The sequence below is a fragment of the Ceratotherium simum genome, chromosome 40 (genome assembly GCF_057802395.1).
Source record: "Ceratotherium simum simum isolate JZ-2026a chromosome 40, ASM5780239v1, whole genome shotgun sequence".
In the NCBI taxonomy this organism is placed as follows: domain Eukaryota; kingdom Metazoa; phylum Chordata; class Mammalia; order Perissodactyla; family Rhinocerotidae; genus Ceratotherium; species Ceratotherium simum.
In genome coordinates this window covers 15,328,845-15,348,110 of record NC_141939.1, presented here as the reverse complement: position 1 = coordinate 15,348,110, position 19,266 = coordinate 15,328,845, and positions in this window count along the sequence as shown.

Below are 19,266 nucleotides of genomic sequence, written 5' to 3'. Positions count from 1 at the left end.
AGCATGAAGACATAGCCCATGATAAATCATAGACTGTGTACGTCATTATTTCAGCTGAGTCACTCTCTGGAGTTTGGGAAGAAATGAGCACGTCCGTTTTCCATATGGCATACAGGGTTGGTGGTGGGGATAGACATCACCCGAGTGGGCTCTATGGTTGGTGTGATTAGTTCCTGCAGCCCCAAACCAGTCCTCAAACCTCAACTGATTCTTTTTTATGAGAAAGAATAGGAATCTCATCCCAATTGCTAGAAAAGAAAATGTTCTTGTGGTAAAGTTCATCACGAGGCGTGCGCTGGTTTTGAGGCTGGTTTCTGAGGAGTGATGGCAGCAGGAAGATGATGTTTGTGTAGAGTAATTGGACCAGGCAATGTCATTCTGAACTGATGGGCAGCAGGCCCCCGGCCAAACACACCTATTTGTAAGGACGGGGTGGCTGGGCCTACAGTAGCCATGTTCTCCCATTAACTGAAAAGCAAAATCATTAGATATTTCATGTGTGTATGTAAATATCAGTGCCATTGCTTTTTCCTTTAGAATAATTAATTGTTTGTTTCAAAATAGCCTATGCTTAAAAAAAAAATCAAGCAATACAGAAAAGTATGAAGAAGAAAGCAGAAAAATATTTCTAATTCTCTCACCTAGAAACAACCATTACTAAACATTATATCTCCAGGACTTATTTATTTTACAACTGGAAGTTTGTACCTTTTGATCACCTTCACCCATTTCACCCATCCTCCACCCCCTGCCTCTGGCAGCCACCAATCTGTTCTCTGTATCTATGAGTTCAGTTTGGTTTATTTAGATTCCACATACAAGTGAGATCATGTGGTATTGTTCTCTGTCTGACTTATTTCACTTAGCATAATGCCCTTAAGGTCCATGTTGTTGCAAATGGCAGGATTTCCTTTTTTCTTTATGGCTGAAAAATATTCCTTCGTATATATATACCACAACTTCTTTATCCATTCATCCGTCAGTGGACACTTAGGTTGTTTCCATGTCTTGGCTACTGTATTATATAATGCTGCAGGAACATGAGGGTGCAGATATCTCTTCAATTAGTGTTTTTGTGTCCTTTGGATAAACACCCAGGAATGGAATTGCTGGATCATATGGTAGTTCTATTTTGTGTGTGTGTGTGTGTGTGTGTGTGTGTGTGTATGGAAGATTAGCCCTGAAGCTAACATCCAGTGCCAATCCTCCTCTTTTTTGCTGAGGAAGATTGGCCATGGGCTAACATCCGTGCCCATCTTCCTCTACTTTATATGGGATGCTGCCACAGCGTGGCTTGACAAATGGCGCATCGGTCCGTGCCCGGGGTCTGAACCTGCAAACCCCGGGCTGCTGAAGCAGAGTACACAAACTTAACCACTATGCCACCGGGCCAGCCCCTGGTAGTTCTATTTTTAATTTTTTAGAGGAACCTCCATACTGTTTTCCGTAGTGGCTGCACCAATTTACATTCCCAACAATTTTACTTTTTAATACATAAAAACTTTTTTAGTATATAAAATAATTTTTACTGTATAGTCTCTTTGGCCAGAGAGCCAGCTTTTTAAGAATTGTTTGATGCTCAGGATATTCCTGACATGAGTTCACAGGAGGTTACCTTTATACACAATTCAGGTCAACAAGTTTTTACCAATCCCCTACTGTGTGCGAGGCCCTGGCCTGCTGAATACACTTGGGTAAGTGTCATCCCAGGATCTGCCTCCTGTCACCATCATACAGAGCTGCCCTTCCCTGCAGGTACTGAAGTTAGTTTGGAGCGTATCTGAAAACCTGCAATAAAGTGAGGAGAGAAAGGCATTTCAAGGCCTCAGAATTTCACAGCTGAGAATATTGGGTTCATTTTGTACCTTGACCGCGCCTCACAGCCGGAACACACTCCGAGAACATTTCACCAGGATGTGGAGGACTGCCAGCAGGAGGGGCTGCTGTGTCCTCAATGACACCAAGCATTTGGTGGTCCTCCCAAATGGCTGATTCCTTCACGTCTGAAGGATTAATGTTTCCAGTAACACTGCAGAGAAATGGAGTGAGAAAATGCAACGTAGGCTGGGAATCATCAGTTTGGTTGAATTGTCTCTTATTTAGAGGAAGGGTCAGATGGAACGATAGGATGGGATCAACACCCTCATTATAAAGTAAGATCTGTTAAACCTGCAGCCCTCGTAGTCTGACTGTCCCCTTGCTGTGGTCCCCCCACTAGTCCACTTCAGCTCTTGCTACAGTCCCAGCTCCTTGCTTCCTCTCCACCCCACAGACTGGAAGCTAAGTAAGCCCCGAATCTGTCTGATAATAGGTAATAATTTGTTTTACTTATCTGCAAATCCACGCTCACCACTCCTTCCAGAAAATCTTCCTGCCCTTGCCTTTTAAGCTTTTATCCACAATTCTCACCCCTCTCCTCTTCAAAACCCTCCTTAATTCATACTTGCCCCATGACCCTAGTCAGGCAAGATCTTCTAGACTGCACCGCCCTCCCATTCTCTATGCCTTCCCTTCCCAGAAGGCTCAGCATTAAACATGCCTATCCGTACAGCCGTCATTACACATGCCAAGTCTCTGCTCTTTTAATTAAATCTACATGGGCCTGGCCTGTGCCATACTCAGAGGGGCCTTAGGTGGTCAAACAGGAAAGCAGCTTACCTTGTAGACCTTCATCAATAGACTGATTCGCAGACCTGTACACCCGAGTTATGGAACCAGGATCTCCAGACCCTCTGTTTTGCAAAGCTCCCAGGTTCCTCAGTTTGGGGACCACTGGGGAACTTGGCTCCCGGTGCCTCATCTCAGTCTCATCTCCTCTGACCCCACAGGCACATTTCCTACTCACTGTATATTTCCCTTGGTGTCTCTGCCCCCACAAATGTTACTTTCTGACTATCTGCTAAGGGGCTTAAAATTTTCCAAAGAAATGGTCCATTATCACAGAGGGGCTTCCAACTAAAGCAAGGGGCAACGTCTTGAGTAGGAATTGGGAGCTCATGGGCCATGAGAGAAAATGAGATTGCAGCTCTGAAGTTTCTGTCCAGTTAAGAAGACAGTGTAAGCCGGAAGCCCTGCGGGTCAATTGTCTGAGTCAATTGCTGCTGCTTTGCCATAAATGGAACCCACGTTTGAATTTGGGCAGGTCCCTTGCAGCTTTTTTTTGTTGCACCACTTTAAAGCTACTAGGCTGAGCCAGGGAGGGCACATTGGAAAATCCACTGCCGGCCCCTTCCCTAGCACAGCGAAAAGCTTTGCTCTTCCTCCCTTTTGAATCATTTATCGCCAAAAGCACAAACCTCCAACTTAAAGTACACAACTATTTAGTTAAGGAGCATTATTTAAAATGTGGACTCTTTTAAAGAGGTCAGGCACCCACATTGTAAAACTTCTTCCAGTTCCAATCTGTTTTCTGAAAGAGAGGTACTACAGAGTTGGACACTTCCCGTCCTGTGGTGGACATGCTGTACAGTAGGCTGAACACAGACGATGTGCTTTTCTGAGCGAGGATGAAGGGCCCAAAGGAATGCCCAAGGCCAGTGTGAAGAAAAGTCTTCATGGGAAAAATGTGGGCACTAGAAGACATAATTCCAAGAAATATATAATTCCTGGCTAAAACAGAATCACTCCCATTCGATCAGAAATTAACATAAAAAATCAGAAAGAGACGCCAGGTCATGGGGCCGGGACCTGCTGCAGTCCATCAGCCACTCTTGTGTTGTTCCCACCACATAGCCTGGGCACCAAGCACCCAAGGCCTGGCCCTCAGTCTCAGGCTTTGATGGCATTGGGGTCTGAGGTCCTGGATGTAATGACAACCCTTCCTTAATATCGTCAATACATACATATTCATTTCTTTGTCCTACCCAGCTTTGGGTGCAAGCCAACTCAGGTTTAAGGAATAGAATGACCACTTATTAATAAAGTTAAATTAGCCTATATTCCTATGGGATCTATGGCATTTTTTTTATTGTGGTAAAATGTACATAATAAAACATTTACCATTTATACCCTTTTTAAGTGTACAGTTCAGTGACATTAAATACATTCACATTGTTGTACAGCCGTGGCCACCATCCATCTCCAGAACTCTTTCATCTTCCCCAACTGAAACTCTGTACCCATTGTATACTAATTCCCCACCCCCTCTCCCCCCAGCCCCTGGCAACCACCGTTCTACTTTCTGTCTCTGTGAATTTGACTTCTCCAGGGACCTCATGTAAGTGGAATCATACAGCATCTGTCCTTTTGTGCCTGGCTTACTTCACTTAGCATAATGTCCTCAAGGTTCTTCCATGTTGTAGCACGTGTCGGAATTTCCTTCCTTTTTAAAGCTAAATAATATTCCATTGCATGCATATTTTGTTTATTCATTTGGGATTCATGGCATTTTAAAATAAATATACTCAATTTTTTTATTTTTAAGTCACTTCCAATCCTTTTTCCTGGTATTCTTGGTGTTTGACATTTAAAACACTGGCAGTCCAAATAAACCAATTGTGTTCATTCTACCCAGACCTCTAATTAGCTCCACTTAAAACTCAGAGACATTTTCCCCTTTTAAGAATTTAATATTTCTTTCTAATTAACAGGTTTCTAGGCTTTAAATGTATTTTGTTTTTTAATACCAGCATCCTCTAGTTCCAAATACTTTGGCATCATCTTAGGGCTCTTGGCATGGGAATAAATGGCATTCAGACTGCTAGAGGAGTGAAATGCATCATGAAACACCAAATAAATGGTGTCTTTACACACTATGCCTTGGATTCACTGGTGTAGTGTTCCTTGTTGGCTCCTGGAATGAACAGAGTGCTCCATGAGAGCAGAACTTCGGGGAGGGCCACGGAGCGACTCAGCCACAAATGCCACCTTGGTTTGGCTGATGGCCACACAGCCGTTTGTCCCCCATTAGGACCCCCATTCTCACTCACCGAGGGTGAGGCTGCCTCACAAACAGGCAGCACTGCGGGTACAGTCACAGCTCCCCGGGAGATTCCAAGGGCAGGAAGCTCCCAACTCTACTGATGCAAACCAGAAAGCACGGTACAGATTTCTGAAATCACCAAATTGGTATAACATGGTGATCCTGGAAACCCTCACCTCTTTCTACCAGGGGAAATGTCAGAACTGGGAATAAGTAGGGACACCATGGGCCCTCTGCTCACATCAAAGGGCTCAGAGGCTTCCCTAGATGTTGGTTCCCTGAGGGCAGAGACCATGACTCTGGTCTGGGGGTTAAGAGCTTGGCCTCTGCAGTCAGATGTCTGGCTCGGCCACTCTCCCTGACCAGCCACTCTCCCTGACCTCTGACCTCAGGAAGGTCCAACACCTGCTGGGTGCCACAATTGCCTCATCTGCACGGTGGGAACACCAGCCAGACTTCCCTCCCAGGCTGACATAGCAACTGGACCAGTGCCTGCACCTGGCTGTGCCCTGGGAGGGCGAGCTGGCTGTGCTCATCCTGCCCCCAGCACTGAGCAGAGCACACGTTTCTGAAGGTCTGCTGAGTGCATGAACGCTTGGATCCAGCACAGAACAGTTCCTTGGGAAGGAGCCCCTCCTGATCCGGGAGACCCTGCTGCTCCTCTGCTGAGAATAACAGCTGCTTTGGGTCAAAGGCACCATGTGGGCCCCGTGGCCACCACTCTTGCAGTCACGCTCAGACTATTTTAAATTTTCTCAGAGAAAAGACCATTCCTGCCAGACAGGAGTGTGTGCTCCTGCCCGGCCGGACAGTAACTGCTTGTGCAGCCTCCTGAGGAACCGCAGTCCACACCGAGCTTTCACATTCAACTCATCTCATCCTGCCCTCTGAGAAATGGGCAGGCAGGGCCCCCGTGTCCCTATCTGAGACGTGAGATGACTGAGGCACAGTGAGCTGAAGTGGCTCACACGCGGCGCCCGTCTCAGGGCTGGCGCTAGTCTTTGCGCAGCTGCTGTGCAGATGAGAAAACAGCGTCCCTGTGGTGGACACAGCCGGCGCTGCCCATGCTCAGCTCAGGGCTGGGGCTGGCCAGGGGCCGGATGGTGTCCAGTCCTGTCCCCGCTCAGCCCGGGACACGCTGCAGGGCACAGACTGTGCGACCGCTGAGAAGGGAGGAGTCGCAGGCCGCCGGTCTGTCTGCCCAGCCTGGAGAGCCGACACCAGCACTGCTGATATTCCACAAGTCAGCCGAGGGAAGGAATCACACCACAGTCTTTGCTCTGAAAATCTCGCTCAGAAATCGGGGTGAGCTCGGCAGCAAGCACTCGCACAGCCGTGTGACTCTCTCCGTGTTGACTCGGGATCCTTCAGACGAGTCGCTACCTGCCTCAGCTGGGGCAGTGCCGCTGCTCTCAGTGCCTCTCACAAAAGGATATCCAGGACCTCCCTCCTGACTTCAGCTCCTTCCCTTGAAGAAAGGCACAGGGTAGGAAAATGATACAGTGAAACTGCAATATAACCTATATCACATTCATGTATAATTTAACCACGTGTAGAACGCATTAAACCACGAATAAGAGGCTTTATCCCAACCTCAATGATCCGCATACTCTGAGGGAGGGGAACACCCCTCATTTCTCCAGCGGTTCATCAGAGGAGGCTCCGCAGCAGCTGTGCTCAGCGCACCCTCCTCCTCCTCCAGGCTTCCCTACTCTCCTCGAGGAGCGAACGTGAAAAACCAATCCTCCTTAAACCGGTAGAACAAGACCCTGAGTTTGACAGGAAGGATCCAAATTTACAAGTTACTTGCTTCATGCTGGGACTCGAATTCAAGGGGAAAAAGGGCCTCTCCACAAGGGACATTTAATGGTTATTTATAGCCTGCACCATCCGGGTCACCTGCCTGGGGACACAGCAGCTGCGCGGGTATGTCCATGGCAGTGAGACGGGTGGAGGGGATGGTCTAATCCCTGGATTAGGAGCAGGGACACAGTCCATATGCTCGTGAACAAACACGCAAACAAAAACCCTGCCCACTCAGACTTAAAAGACTGGGCCGTGTGAAGACGTCTTTGTTGCCATTCTTGGGTTTTCTCAGCCCCCTGCCTCTCAAAGTTCTCAGAGCATGAACTCTTCGTGGGAGTCCAAACTGCCACGGGTGTGCCTGAGAGTTAAGCATCCGTGGAGCTGGCGTGATGTTGAAAGGGGAGAGGAGATAACAGAAACCTGCTGGAACCAAATGGCTCCAGAAATCTTCAAAGGCCCTGGGTGTGGGAGGCAGCATGGACCCACTAAGAGAGGCTGCCACGGGAGGACGCTGACTCCTGCCATCCCCTGGTTCCTTATGGTTCACCTGGCCTCGTAAAGAATTGTCCAGCTCTCACAGGTCCTCAGAATTTAGATGAAACCAAGTCCACATTGCACTGACCCTGGCCTCATCTACTGATTTGCCCTCTTATCCTCTCTACTCCCAGCCACCTCCAGCCTCTCTCTGTGGCCCCAAGGACCCCGGTTCCCAAGGCTGGGTAGAATGGTAGTAAGTGGAGCAGATCTGTGTTTGTACCCCAGCTCTCCCTCCTCTGTCTGTGTGACCTCAGGCAAGTCACTCGACCTCTCTGAGCCTCCATTGGCTCAGTGAGCTAAATGGGGAATAGTAAGTACCTACCTCATAACTTTTGGAAGAGTAAACAAGAATGTGTGCACGAACGAGGCCTGGAGCTGGGTACGCCTCTGTAAATACTCTCAGTAAGCTAAGAGACAGGACATCTGCCTGCATCAAACACACCTGAGGGCTCCACTGCCACGGTGCAGATGCCTGAAGAAATCCAGTGAAGGTTGTCTTAGGCGCTCGCCTCTTTTCATCAGATAAGGGCGCATAAAGGGCTGCTGCCTTCTCTGACGGGAAGGGAAGCTTTGAGTGCAGAGACGGCTCCTTGCAGCAGTTTGCCAGCTGTGACCTGAGACACCACACCCGCCACCTAGCCCTGCTCCCCACCTCCCTGGACACACATGTTCATTCCTAGGCTGGGAGGAGGGCCCAGCCTCGTGGGCCCGCAGGACTACATCCTCACACATGAGGGCCACACGCGTGCGCTGTGTTTGCTGCTTCTCTGAGCTGAATCTGTATGTGAGCATAAAAACGTCTCAGGACAGAGGAATTTTGTTGAGGGTGATTATTTATAACGGCAAACAGGCTGCTGTTTTCAGCACACTAACAATCTTTCTGAAGTGACTTTTTGAAAAGCATCGATGGGCTTAGCTCTGGGCAAATGCCATCATTTTTCTCCCCCTTCGACCCTTCCCTTCTGGCCACGCTCACTGCTGGTGCGGGAAGGGGCTGCCGGGTTTATTTTCGGACCCTCAGAACTTGCTAGTAGCATCTGCGTGGCAACCACCAGCAGGGAGGCTGGGGAGGGAGGGGCTCGCAGGGAGCCTTTCAAAGGGAACAGCTCCCTGGAAGCCGTTTGGAAGCTGCGTCTAAGTCGGTGACTTCCAATTTGCTGTGGTGACTAGACGCAAAGATGGCTGCAACCCACAGTCCTCCTCTGGGAGTGTCTAGACAGACTTACAGAAGCCAGGGAAAAACCCCTTTTGGAACCTGCCTGATATTTTAGTCACCTACATCAGATGTGAGGTCAGGACTGCCCCAGGTCCGGAAAACAACCAAAACCCATTTTTAAAATGTAATTTTAGCAAAAAGAAATCAAATGAGTGAATGGATGAACATCGTGGTGTAGCAGTACCTGGAATACTATTCAGTGATACAAAGGAACAAAGTATGAATGCTCAGAACACGAGTGAGCCACAGTGTCCAGTGAAAAGGCAGATCCCAGGACACCTGCAGTGACCCATTCCCACAAGAGCTGGAGCAGGCAGGACCCATCCCAGCGATCCAAACGGGCCCAGCGGGCAGGCTGACGACAAAGGGGTACAAGAAGGCATTCTGGCAGCGACAAGGATGTTCTGTATCATAATTGGGTGGTGGTTACACGGTGTATACATCATCAAAGTCATCTACCTGTATGTTGGGGAAGAGGGAGAATCCCCCTCTGCCCTTTCCCTTAAGGTTCTTATGGCTGTCCAAATAATTAAAAGACAGGTTAGTAGGAGAAAATAATACCAAGTTTAATAACATGTATACATGGGAGAAACCAGGGAAACAGTTTCTCAACAAAATGGGAGAGGTTCTCATCTTAAATACTATCTTCAGCTAAAGACAAAGGAGGATGTTGGGGGGATAGTGGTTTGGGATTTCAGAGGAGAAGACAATTCACATGGAGAGGGAAATGTCAATGTTTGTCAGACAACTCTTTGCGGGGCCACCTATAGAGCATGTGGTCAGAGAGACAGGAATTATAGTAATCAAGCGTATGTAGATTTAAGTCCTCTCCTTCCGTCCTGATAAGAGTTTCCAGAAATAAAGCCCCCCTTCCCAGTACAGAGAGGAAGATACCTTTATAAATGTAAATATTTTGGTAAACAGAACGTTGAAAAGAATAGGCTCAGCAAGAACCCTCCCAGTCTGTCACTTTTAGGCGTAAATTTGGGGAAAGGTTCAAGTTTGTTTCAGAGAAAATAATCAAGGTAAAAAGACATATTTCAGAGTGGCCAATTTTGATCTCCCACATGTACATGTGAAATATGCAGATTTCATCCTGAGTTAATTATACCTCAGTAAAGCTGACTGATTTTAAAATATAGTCTTAGCAATCAGAACATAAAAATATGTGCCATTAAACAGACAATAAACCGTCGGTTCTTAGGAGAAAGGCAGACTCTGAGAGCGTTGCTTTAATCGTTTTGAACTGTTTCCCACCTGGAGGTGCCCGTCCACCTGTGGGCCACAACGTGTGTAGCACGTTTCGTGCTGCAGCGGGCAAGAATAGAGCTCGCTGCCTCAGGGGTAGCTTGCCTCTTCTGTGCGTAACTCCACACTCACGGTGCATGACAGTGCTATTAGGTCTTTGCTGCGGAAGATGCATAGAGGACCTGACCAGCTTTATCTCCAGCCCCCGTCCTAGGCTGCGGGCTGTCTGGAGGCCTGCACGTGGCTGCCTCCCTGCACCAAGGCCCTCTTCTCTCTCTGGGCTCCAGACCTCAAAGAGAGGCACTGAGGGGGAGATTGGATGGATTGCGGGGGTGGGATGGGGTGGCAGGCAGCGAAGAGCTGCAGGCCCTTTGCCTGGCTTCTGCACACCTTCACCTCACCTTCCCTTTCAGACAGCCGCCTCGGGAGGCCCCCCTGCCCAGCCTCCACCACCCATGTGGGAGCCATCGCAATTACCCACAGTAACAACCCTCAGCAGCAAGCCCTCTGAGGGCCCCTCAGGGCAAATAATGATAGCAATGATTTTCAGATCCTTCTGCTTCATTGCTTGCCACAGTTTCCTAGCTAATTTAGAATCTGTTGATCCCAGTGGCAATAGATGGTTTATCTCCTTCAACTTCCTTTACTTAAAGGATACCTTCACTGTCAAATTAACGTCTGTTATTTGGCTAGCATGGTTTGGGATTCTAGCAGTGTGTCTTACGGTAATTGTTTATTATGTTCTTGTTTGGGTTGTGCTGTTAAGCAAAATTGGTGGGATTGAGATACATTCATGTGTCTCGTAGGGAGCCTCACCTCCCTATCACAGTGTGAATATTTCAGGGTGCCAACCCACTGCTTTCGAGTGGACTCCAGATACACGAAGACTCGCTGGACTGGGGGCAGGGCTGGCTGAAAGCACTGCTGTCCAAACGTCTTTGAGCTGACGAGAGCAAAGAAGCGAGGACAGTGAGCCGAGGGACAGCCCCCACAGCAGCCCCTGGGCAGAAGACGAGAAAGAGTTCTTGACTTCATCAGAACGCAGTTTAGGAAGTAACTCGTTTGCCTGTTGCTGAGAGAAGAGGACAGAGAAGTGACCTGGAGGGAAGGCACTGTAGCTTTCAGTTGCCCAAATGGGACATGCCCTCCCCTGGGCCTTAGCCCATGCTGTTCCCTCTTCCTTTTCCTCTACCTTTCCATTGTGATTCCTGGCCATCCTCCCTTCTCTGGGTCTGAGACAGTCTTCCTGACCTCCCCAGTGGGGCCGGTTTTCCCCACATGTGACACACACCCATGAGCTCTCACTGCACCCGTCACTCATTTCCCCTCCTCAGCGTTGACCTCACTGTGCTACCCTTGCCTTTCTCATGGTCTCCACCACATTGTGAGGCACCGCCCCGGCAGGGATTGGGTCCATGTGTTGTTCAGCCTGGTCTGGAGCAGGTATTCAATGAGTATTGCATGCATGGATGGATGGCTGGAAGCGTGAACAGATGGATCAATGGAAAGAAGGATGGATGGCATGCATATTAAAGGGCTGGAAAACGGCTGCTGTTATGTCTCAATAAAATTTCATGTTTATATGTGAGTCTAGAAAAACTTGCATTTTGTAATTTAAAGCAATGCATTTTAGTTAAATGCTTTCCCTCGATTTTGATAAGTCAATAAGATAAGGACTTCTTTTAAAGCTTCACCAGAGGGCTGACCTGGTGGTGTAGTGGTTAAGTTCACTTACTCCGCTTGGGCGGCCCAGGGTTCGCAGGTTCGGATCCCGGGTGCAGACCGATGTACTGTGTCGATCCACGCTGTGGCGGCATCCCATATAAAGTAGAGGAAGATGGGCACAGATGTTAGCCCAGGGCAAATCTTCCCCAGCAAAAAGAGGAGGATTGGTAACAGATGTTAGCTCAGGGCTAATCTTCCTCACACACACAAAAAATAATAAAAATAAATAAATAAAACTTCACCAGGCTTATCACTTCTACAAGATCCTTTCAGCTCTGAGGCATTAAATGAAATAGAAATGAAACTGTGAGCACATATCTTTGCAGCAGGAGATTTGGATAAGGATGATTGCTCTCCCTCCGAACTTTCTGCGTGGATATCTCCTGGCCACAGTATTTCATGAGCAAGACTTCAAGATTATAGTAGCATCCAAGTGCCACGTTCTGTTCCAAATGAAGGGGAGTGCCCCCCTCTGCCTGCAGGCCTGCCCCAGTCCTGTCACTGCACAAATGCATAAGCACCTGCTTGTAATGTAATTCGTACTCCCAGAGGCTCAAACCTCGTGTGACAAGCAGTAATAATAATTTTGGTGTTCTCAGCCTTCATTCTCTGTCCCTTTGGGATTTCTCTCGAGTCTTGCGGGGGAGGAGAGGCGCCTGTTGGTCTTGACAGGACTTTTGAGCCTCCTTCTCTTTTCTCGAGCACTCCTTGATCCCTGGCCACACTGCCCTGGGAGGACTCTTTTCCAGGCAGGGTGGCCCAGGAGTCAGGCCCTGTGTGGCAGCCTCGCCTCCCCAGCCAGAGTGGCTAAGAATAGTACAGGCTGTTTAATTTGCAGGGCCTGGTGCAAAATGGAAATATGGGGGGTGGGGATGGCGGGGGCTCATTTAATAATCACTAAGAATGTCAATATGGCAAGCACAGGGCCCCTCTACATGGCCAGCTTGTGCAACTGCGAGGTCCAAAGCCCAGGGCTGCAAGAGAGGGCCCCTCCCAGCATGCTTCCAGGCTCTTCCTAGCTCTCCAGTGAAGACTTGACTAAAACAGATGTGAAAGAGAAGGAGTTAATCTCTTCACAACCTAGCATTAATTAGCACTCTCCAACTGAGAGCAGAGAAGCTTCCTGGGAGCCATAAATCACTTCAGATGGAAGTGTTTTCAGCTGCTCTGATAATGACCTCCACAGGCTCCTGGAGGGTGAATGCAGGTCTGTCTTTGTTGGTGGGAAGTGGAGGCCTCTGGGGCGTCTAGGGAGCAAAGGAATCCTGTTGATATGTGGGGAGGAGGCTACCAGCAGCCTTCCCCTGGGCCTCCTTCTGAGAGTGTGGGAGGCCAGGAGGAGAGGGTAGTGTTGGGTGGGCAGGGAGCAGGGAGCCAGCTATCTGGCCGCTTCCCCAGAATACAGACAGCTGCCAGCACCTTGCCTCTTTCCACAAAGAGCTTCCACTGAGGACTGGGGTAGGCCGGCCACAGCCCTCTCCCGTCTCCATCTGGCAGCACTCTGCTTGCTGGGGTGGTGGGTGGAGCCTCTGTCCCCAGTCACAGCAGCCTGTTGAGGGCGAGGGGGCGCCGTCAGCCAGCACCACCTTCTGAGCACCCTCTGGCAAGTGAGCATGCTGGAAAGGTGGAAGGGGCCAAAGACAGAGGGACCCCTGACCTATGCACTTAAAAAGGCAACTCTGAAGGGCTCCTGCCTACAGCCGCGTTGCCTCAGCCCCTTCCCACGGATTCGGGACAGGCAGTCCCTAAGGTGTGGCTCTGCGGTTTAAACTTGCCTTCCCAGAAAAAAGAAGCCTTCTGGGGAGAGGCAGCATCCTCATATTCAGGGGTGGTCAGATCCAGCCAAGGGGTGACCCAACTGGATCCAAGAACATGAAGCTGCCCGAGCCAAAGCAGGGACTGACTGTCAGGTTCTAGAGGTGACCACTGACCTGGAGCACGGCTCCTCCTGCTGTGGTGCCCATCTGCACTCTGGGGGGGCCGTGCTGACCAGTGTCCACTGAGGCAGAGCCACCCCTCTGAGGGTGAAGGTCATTCCAAGGGGCAAGCTGCCCAGCAGGAAACGACCTGAGGGAGTGGGTCTTAGTGACCACAGGAAGTGACCTAAACTTTTGTATGATTATGTGCTCAATGTCTGTCTCCTGGACAGGTAAAGATCCAGTAGGGCAGGGACCTTGTCTGTCTGTCACCGTCCCCAGGGTCTATAAGACCACTACACAGCAGCAGCTCTGCTGTCTCTGTTGAATAAATGAATGAATGAGCCGACAGACAAAAGCGGAGGAATCACAGGTCCAGTGCACGTACTGGGTGGGGTGATGCTGAAGATGACATTTGTTCCTTGGGAGAGGATCAGCACGTAAGAAGGGAGAGACCCTGGAAGAAACCCTTGCCTAGGTCTGCGGGTGGAATCAAACACGACAGTGAGTGAGACATTACCAGGAGGCCGTGTGGATCGGCGCTTTTCAAACGCCCATGCGCACACCGACCTCCGGGGATCTGTTTGGAAAGCAGGCTCCGATGCAGCAGGGCTGCCAGGCACCTGAGATGCGGCATTTCCCACAAGCTCCGGGGCTGCTGGTGCTGCTGGTCCAGGGACCACACTCCAGGCAGCAAGGCTGGCCGGGTACTACTCTTCGTGGCCTAGTGTCCTCTGATTTTACCTTGATCTCAGCCTTGTCTGAATACCCAGGCTCACTTCAGGCGCAGGGAGAAAAGGTCAGGTGTGCACTTGGCTGGTGTGAAGGGAAGGCAGGCTCACTCCTCTTGCACCACCCCTCCCCACCCCCGGCGTCACAGGCTCGGAGTCCTGGGCAAAGGGCTGAGCTAGCAATAGCCTGAGGCTGGAGGACAGCCTCCTCCACCTCTGAGGCTGGGGGCTTACAGAAGACAGTGGTTCCTCACACCGATTCGCCAATCCCCAAGGCAAGGCTGTGCTCATAATTCTTACACACATACATGCGAGGTCCTTGTGGTCTTACCAGTCAGTTAGAAACATCACCAAGCTGGTTAGAAAGCCTGCAGCGAGGCGAGATGTAATCTCCTGGAGAGACCGCCACCGGCTGTGGCCACAGGAGCAGTGGCGGGGCGCCAACCACAGGGCGCGTGCCTGGGGCTGCCAAGCCCTGGCTGTGGACATGCTGCACAGCCTCCCCGAGCTGCTGGCTCTTGGAACACGAGAGTCCTGCCATCTGACTGATCCTCCCAGTAACCGGTGCAGGAGAGAGTGCGTGGAAAACTGCCAGATGCTCTTAAAGGAGAAGGCGTTCTTGTTCTGCTAAGCGCTCGTGTAGATGCAGTAACTCCAGCCGTCCTCATGGGAACTCTGAGCTGAGGTCAGCTCTCTCCCACAATCTCCCACAATCCCAAAGCAGGGCGTCACGGCATCTGCTAGGAACGCCTTCCCCTTTACAAACTCTGCAGTGCTCCCATGCCTGCTGAGCCCTGTCACACTTGGGGTCTCCTCACACCAAATACTCAGTGGCAGAGGGGGCCCCATTATTCTGTTTTTGGAGAGGAGAATGTGTGCTGCCCCTTGGCGGGTTGTGGGAGTACCACGCAGGGCAAGAAAGTGAAACCTCCTGAGACCAGCCCCAAGGGGCCGCACAGTCCTGCGGACCTCTTCATTCCTTTTAAATAAAAAGACGCGTGTCTACAACCCAGGGGGAACTGCAGCTCAGTCACTTGTATACAAGGGGGCAGTGGCGAGCAGGGGGCAGGCTCTGGGGCCACACCGTGAGGGTTCCAATCCCGGCTCTGCCCCCACTGCTGGGCAGCCTTGGGCAAGTTATGCAGCCTCTCTGCGCCTTGGCTTCTGCATGAGCAAACAGAATTATAGGAGTCTCTACCTGCACAGCAGTGGTGAGGATTAGGTAAGTTAATACAGGCTAAAGTGCCTGGCCCAGTGTTGGGGAAGTGCTAAGCACTCAAGAAATGCTAGTGAGGAGGAGGATGGATGGATTCAACACCTACTGTGTGCCGGCACTGCCGGCAAATGAAGTTGAGGACACGAGTGGACATGGCCCCGGCCTCCAGGAGTGAGTGCCCCCGGGTGTGCTGCTGGAAACGCCCTGGGAAGCAGGCGCACAGTCTGTCGTGTGGAGTCCGTGTGTCTTCCATCCAGAGCACAACCCAGTGCTGGGGGTCTCAGGCCATGCATCCCTCTAAGCGCCTCTGGGGGCTGTCGCTCTGTGAGTTCCCACGGCCGCTCTGTTCACACCGTCTTGCTTCAAATGCAGCTAAAAGCACCGGCCTCATCTTTCATCTCCTTGAGAAGACCAGTTGGGGAGCAATTTATTTCCAGATAAGCAGGACTTCTCCTCACCTCTTGGTCGATCGCATTAGATACAGCTTAGCTGCACGTGGGAATGGGGTATCCTTTCTTTACTTTTTATCGTGAAATAGTTTCAAACATTCATCATCATTTTGCCAAATGTGGTGTCCTTTGCCCTTGAGTTCCCTTCTCGTGGGCACAGAAGGATGTGCTTCCCCAACTCCTTGAACCCTGGCTTTCTCCTGGGTCCTGGACAGACTCTGCCAGCAGAGCGAGTGATCCACTGTCCCGAGAAAGGAAGGCCCGTGAGGAGAGGGTGTGTCCGTTTCTTCTCTGCCCCTCCCCGAGGCCTCGACCAAGGCTTCTGTCTCATGAATAAACAGGTCCTTGCCCGGTGTGATGGGAAGGGAGGGGCTGGGCTGGCTTCACCGGCCAGCCCACATAGGTCCACTAGAACCCAAGTCACCCTGTCACTGTGAAGCCTGTGTCTCACCCTTGCTCAGATCCTTCTGAGCTCAACTCACATATGCAGCCACCTGAGGCGGCCTCCTCTTGGAGGTCCTCCGGGCCCTCAGATTTCCACCATCCATGACACCTCACCTGCCTCTGCTGCCCGCTCAGTAGCAGCCTCACATACCCAACAGCTGAGCAGAGACCTGGGCCAGCCCCAGCGCTCTGGTCACTTCTGACACTATCCTGTCACCTCTGACACTATCTGTGCTCTCCTGACAACTCTGCCTCCCCAGTGCTGGCCCTTCTAGGCTCTTCTCTCTGCCTCTCTGGCTCCACCCTAGGTCAGGCCGCCATCATCTCCTAACAGGGTTCCTCCCTCCAGTCTTGCCTTCATCTAAGCCAGTAGTTTTCAGATTACAAATCATGTCCCAGTAGTGAGTCATTAAATCAATTTTATAAGCTGCAACTACCACCATTTTTTAAATGGAATAAAAATAATAGGCCATGGGGCTGGCCCAGTGGCATAATGATTAAGTTTGCACACTCCACTTTAGTGGCCCAAGGTCCGCAGGTTTGGATCCCGGGCGTGGACCTATGCACCACTTATCAAGCCATGCTGTGGCGGCGTCCCATATAAAGTGGAGGAAGATGGGCACGGATGTTAGCCCAGGGCCAATCTCCCTCAGCAAAAAGAGGAGGATTGGCAACAGATGTTAGCTCAGGGCTGATCTTCCTCACCAAAAAAACAATAATAATAATGGGCCAGAACAGATCATAGTCCGTGGCAGAGAGCAAGTATACACGTTGTTTCGTGCATCTTCTATCTCGACTGTGTTGGTAACATGTTTGTGTGTTGGGTCACATTGTGACACTTGGTTCCTCTGTGGGTCTCCCCTTCTCTCACTGCAGTAGAAAGTTGGTCCTCACCCTCTCACCCTATGGCACAGCCTTTGCACAAGTCGCGTTGCAACCACCCGACTTCACCTGACCTCACGCACCGCCCACGGCCCACAGCTCCACCTCTGGCAACTTGGGCCGCCTACTCCCCTTTCCTGGGGGACCGTTTGCCATCTCTTTCCCACCTCTTACTGCCCTTCAGGACTCGGTGAGACTCTGCCTGCCCTGATCTCCCTAAGAATGGGTCAGGTGCCTCTGGGGGTGCAGGACACCAGCTCCCCATAACTTCTCCCCAGCTCTACATCCACTGGCCTCAAGTTGGGTAGCTTCCATCAGCAGCTGAAAGGCCACAGTGCGAGTCTTTACAGCACAGAAATAGCCACACACTGCAAATCAGGGCCTCCCCGCCCCACACACGTGAGCGTCTTGTCCCTCCAGCCCTCAAACTGTGTGTGACCATCTGTTGCCCCTCGGTCTCCAGTCACCTGAAGAGCAGGAGCTGGGTCTCATTCTAGTGAACCCCACCCTGTAGCCCAGAATTGGGCCAGGCTGGAGATGCTTCATAAACAGTTTTGAGTGGGTGTAAGAAAAACACTCCCGAGTTGCTATGTCTTAACTGCAACCCTCCACGTTAACAAACCACAAGCTTCCTGAGGGCCGCTCCTCGGGGGAGCTACCCCAAATCCTCTTGCTTTGTGAGAAATGCCGAGCTCGCCCCCCAGCAGGTTTGAGCAAATGCTTGTCTGTTGACTTAAGGCCCCAGGGAGGGAAGATTTCTTGATGGACGCCCCGCTTCATATTTGGGGCTTAAGTGTGTTTTGATCTTATCCTGATTCTTAATTTCTGTAGCTTGTGAGAGAGGTTTTGCGCGTTAGGAAGTGTTGCTGTTCTGGATTTTGGAAGACAACTCTGTTTTCCTCTTGTTTCTCTGTTCCAGTGTTAGGAAGGCTGCAGGAGGAGGAGGCAGGGCCTGGCCCTGCTCAGCTCTGCGAATCTGCAGGGCACCCACCAGGGCACTTGAGGAATTGGAACCAGATGCTGAACAGCTATTCCCAGAGCATCCTCACCTGCCCAGGTCTCCAGAGGTCAGACTGCCTGGTGTTGGCCAAAGACTTGCCATAACGGGGTGTTGTTACAAGGAAACCTTGTGCCAGATATGACCAGGCTGAGGCTGAGGTGGTGGTAACAGAAGGAGGCCAAGTTCAAGTTCAAAAATACTTGGGCCTCCCTTCTTCCCCCATATGAGGAAGGTGTTCTTCTTATGCCCATTTTACAGATGAGGAAACTGAAGCACTGAGAGGCTGCATAACTTGCCCAAGATGTGATTCAGCCCTTGCTTGTAATCACTACATGGCACTTTTTTTCCTGTGTGGTTAACAGCAGGTTCGGGACTGCTGGCTGAGGTCCTAGCATGGTGTGGAAACAGAACAGACCAGCGATCCCAGCAGCAGGAATCTCTCCCACAGCCCTACAGTTCCAGCATGTTCTCCCCACCAACCCTTGATTTAGAGATCATTTGGGGAAATGAGGGGTGAGCTGGAGCAGTGCCTCACCAGGGGTCAGAGTTCCCCAGTCACAAGCTGTTATTTATATTCTTGTTGTTATTCTAAGTGGATATCGTGTTGAGGAAGGAATGGCCGAAAGGCAGAGAAGTCAGGTGTCAGTGGAGGGAGAAGAGTCAGCTAGGGCGGGGACGGCAGAGCTGTTCTTTCTGTAAAGGACTGGATGGTGGGTGTGGAGGGTGACCGGTGGCAGGGTCAAGTGGTATCATGGATGTGGCCACAAGCACCAGGCAAGCAGACCAGGTGGCAGCTGGATTCGCCTGTGGCACCGTCTGCACACCCGGCAACTAGACCATCTGCCAACTGGGCAAGTCCACAAGTGAAGCAGCAGGCTTGTCTGTCGGTTGACGCGAAGGGACGTTTTGATGGCCCCTCATCTCTCCATCACTGTCATCCTTGTGGACGGCTCAGCCACTTCCCTGAACCTCTGACAGCTAGTGGGCAGGGGTGCTGCCCTGCACAGCGGGTTGAGGATCCCCAAAGTATAAACAACCAGGAGATCACGACTGCGAGCGGCTCCGGCGGCCCCACTGCTCCCAGGCAGCTGGCTCCCTAGTGCAGAACCACATTCTCCGAAGGCAAGTCAGCTCAGAAAAGGAATCCTGGGGCTGGCCCCGCGGCGTAGCGGTTA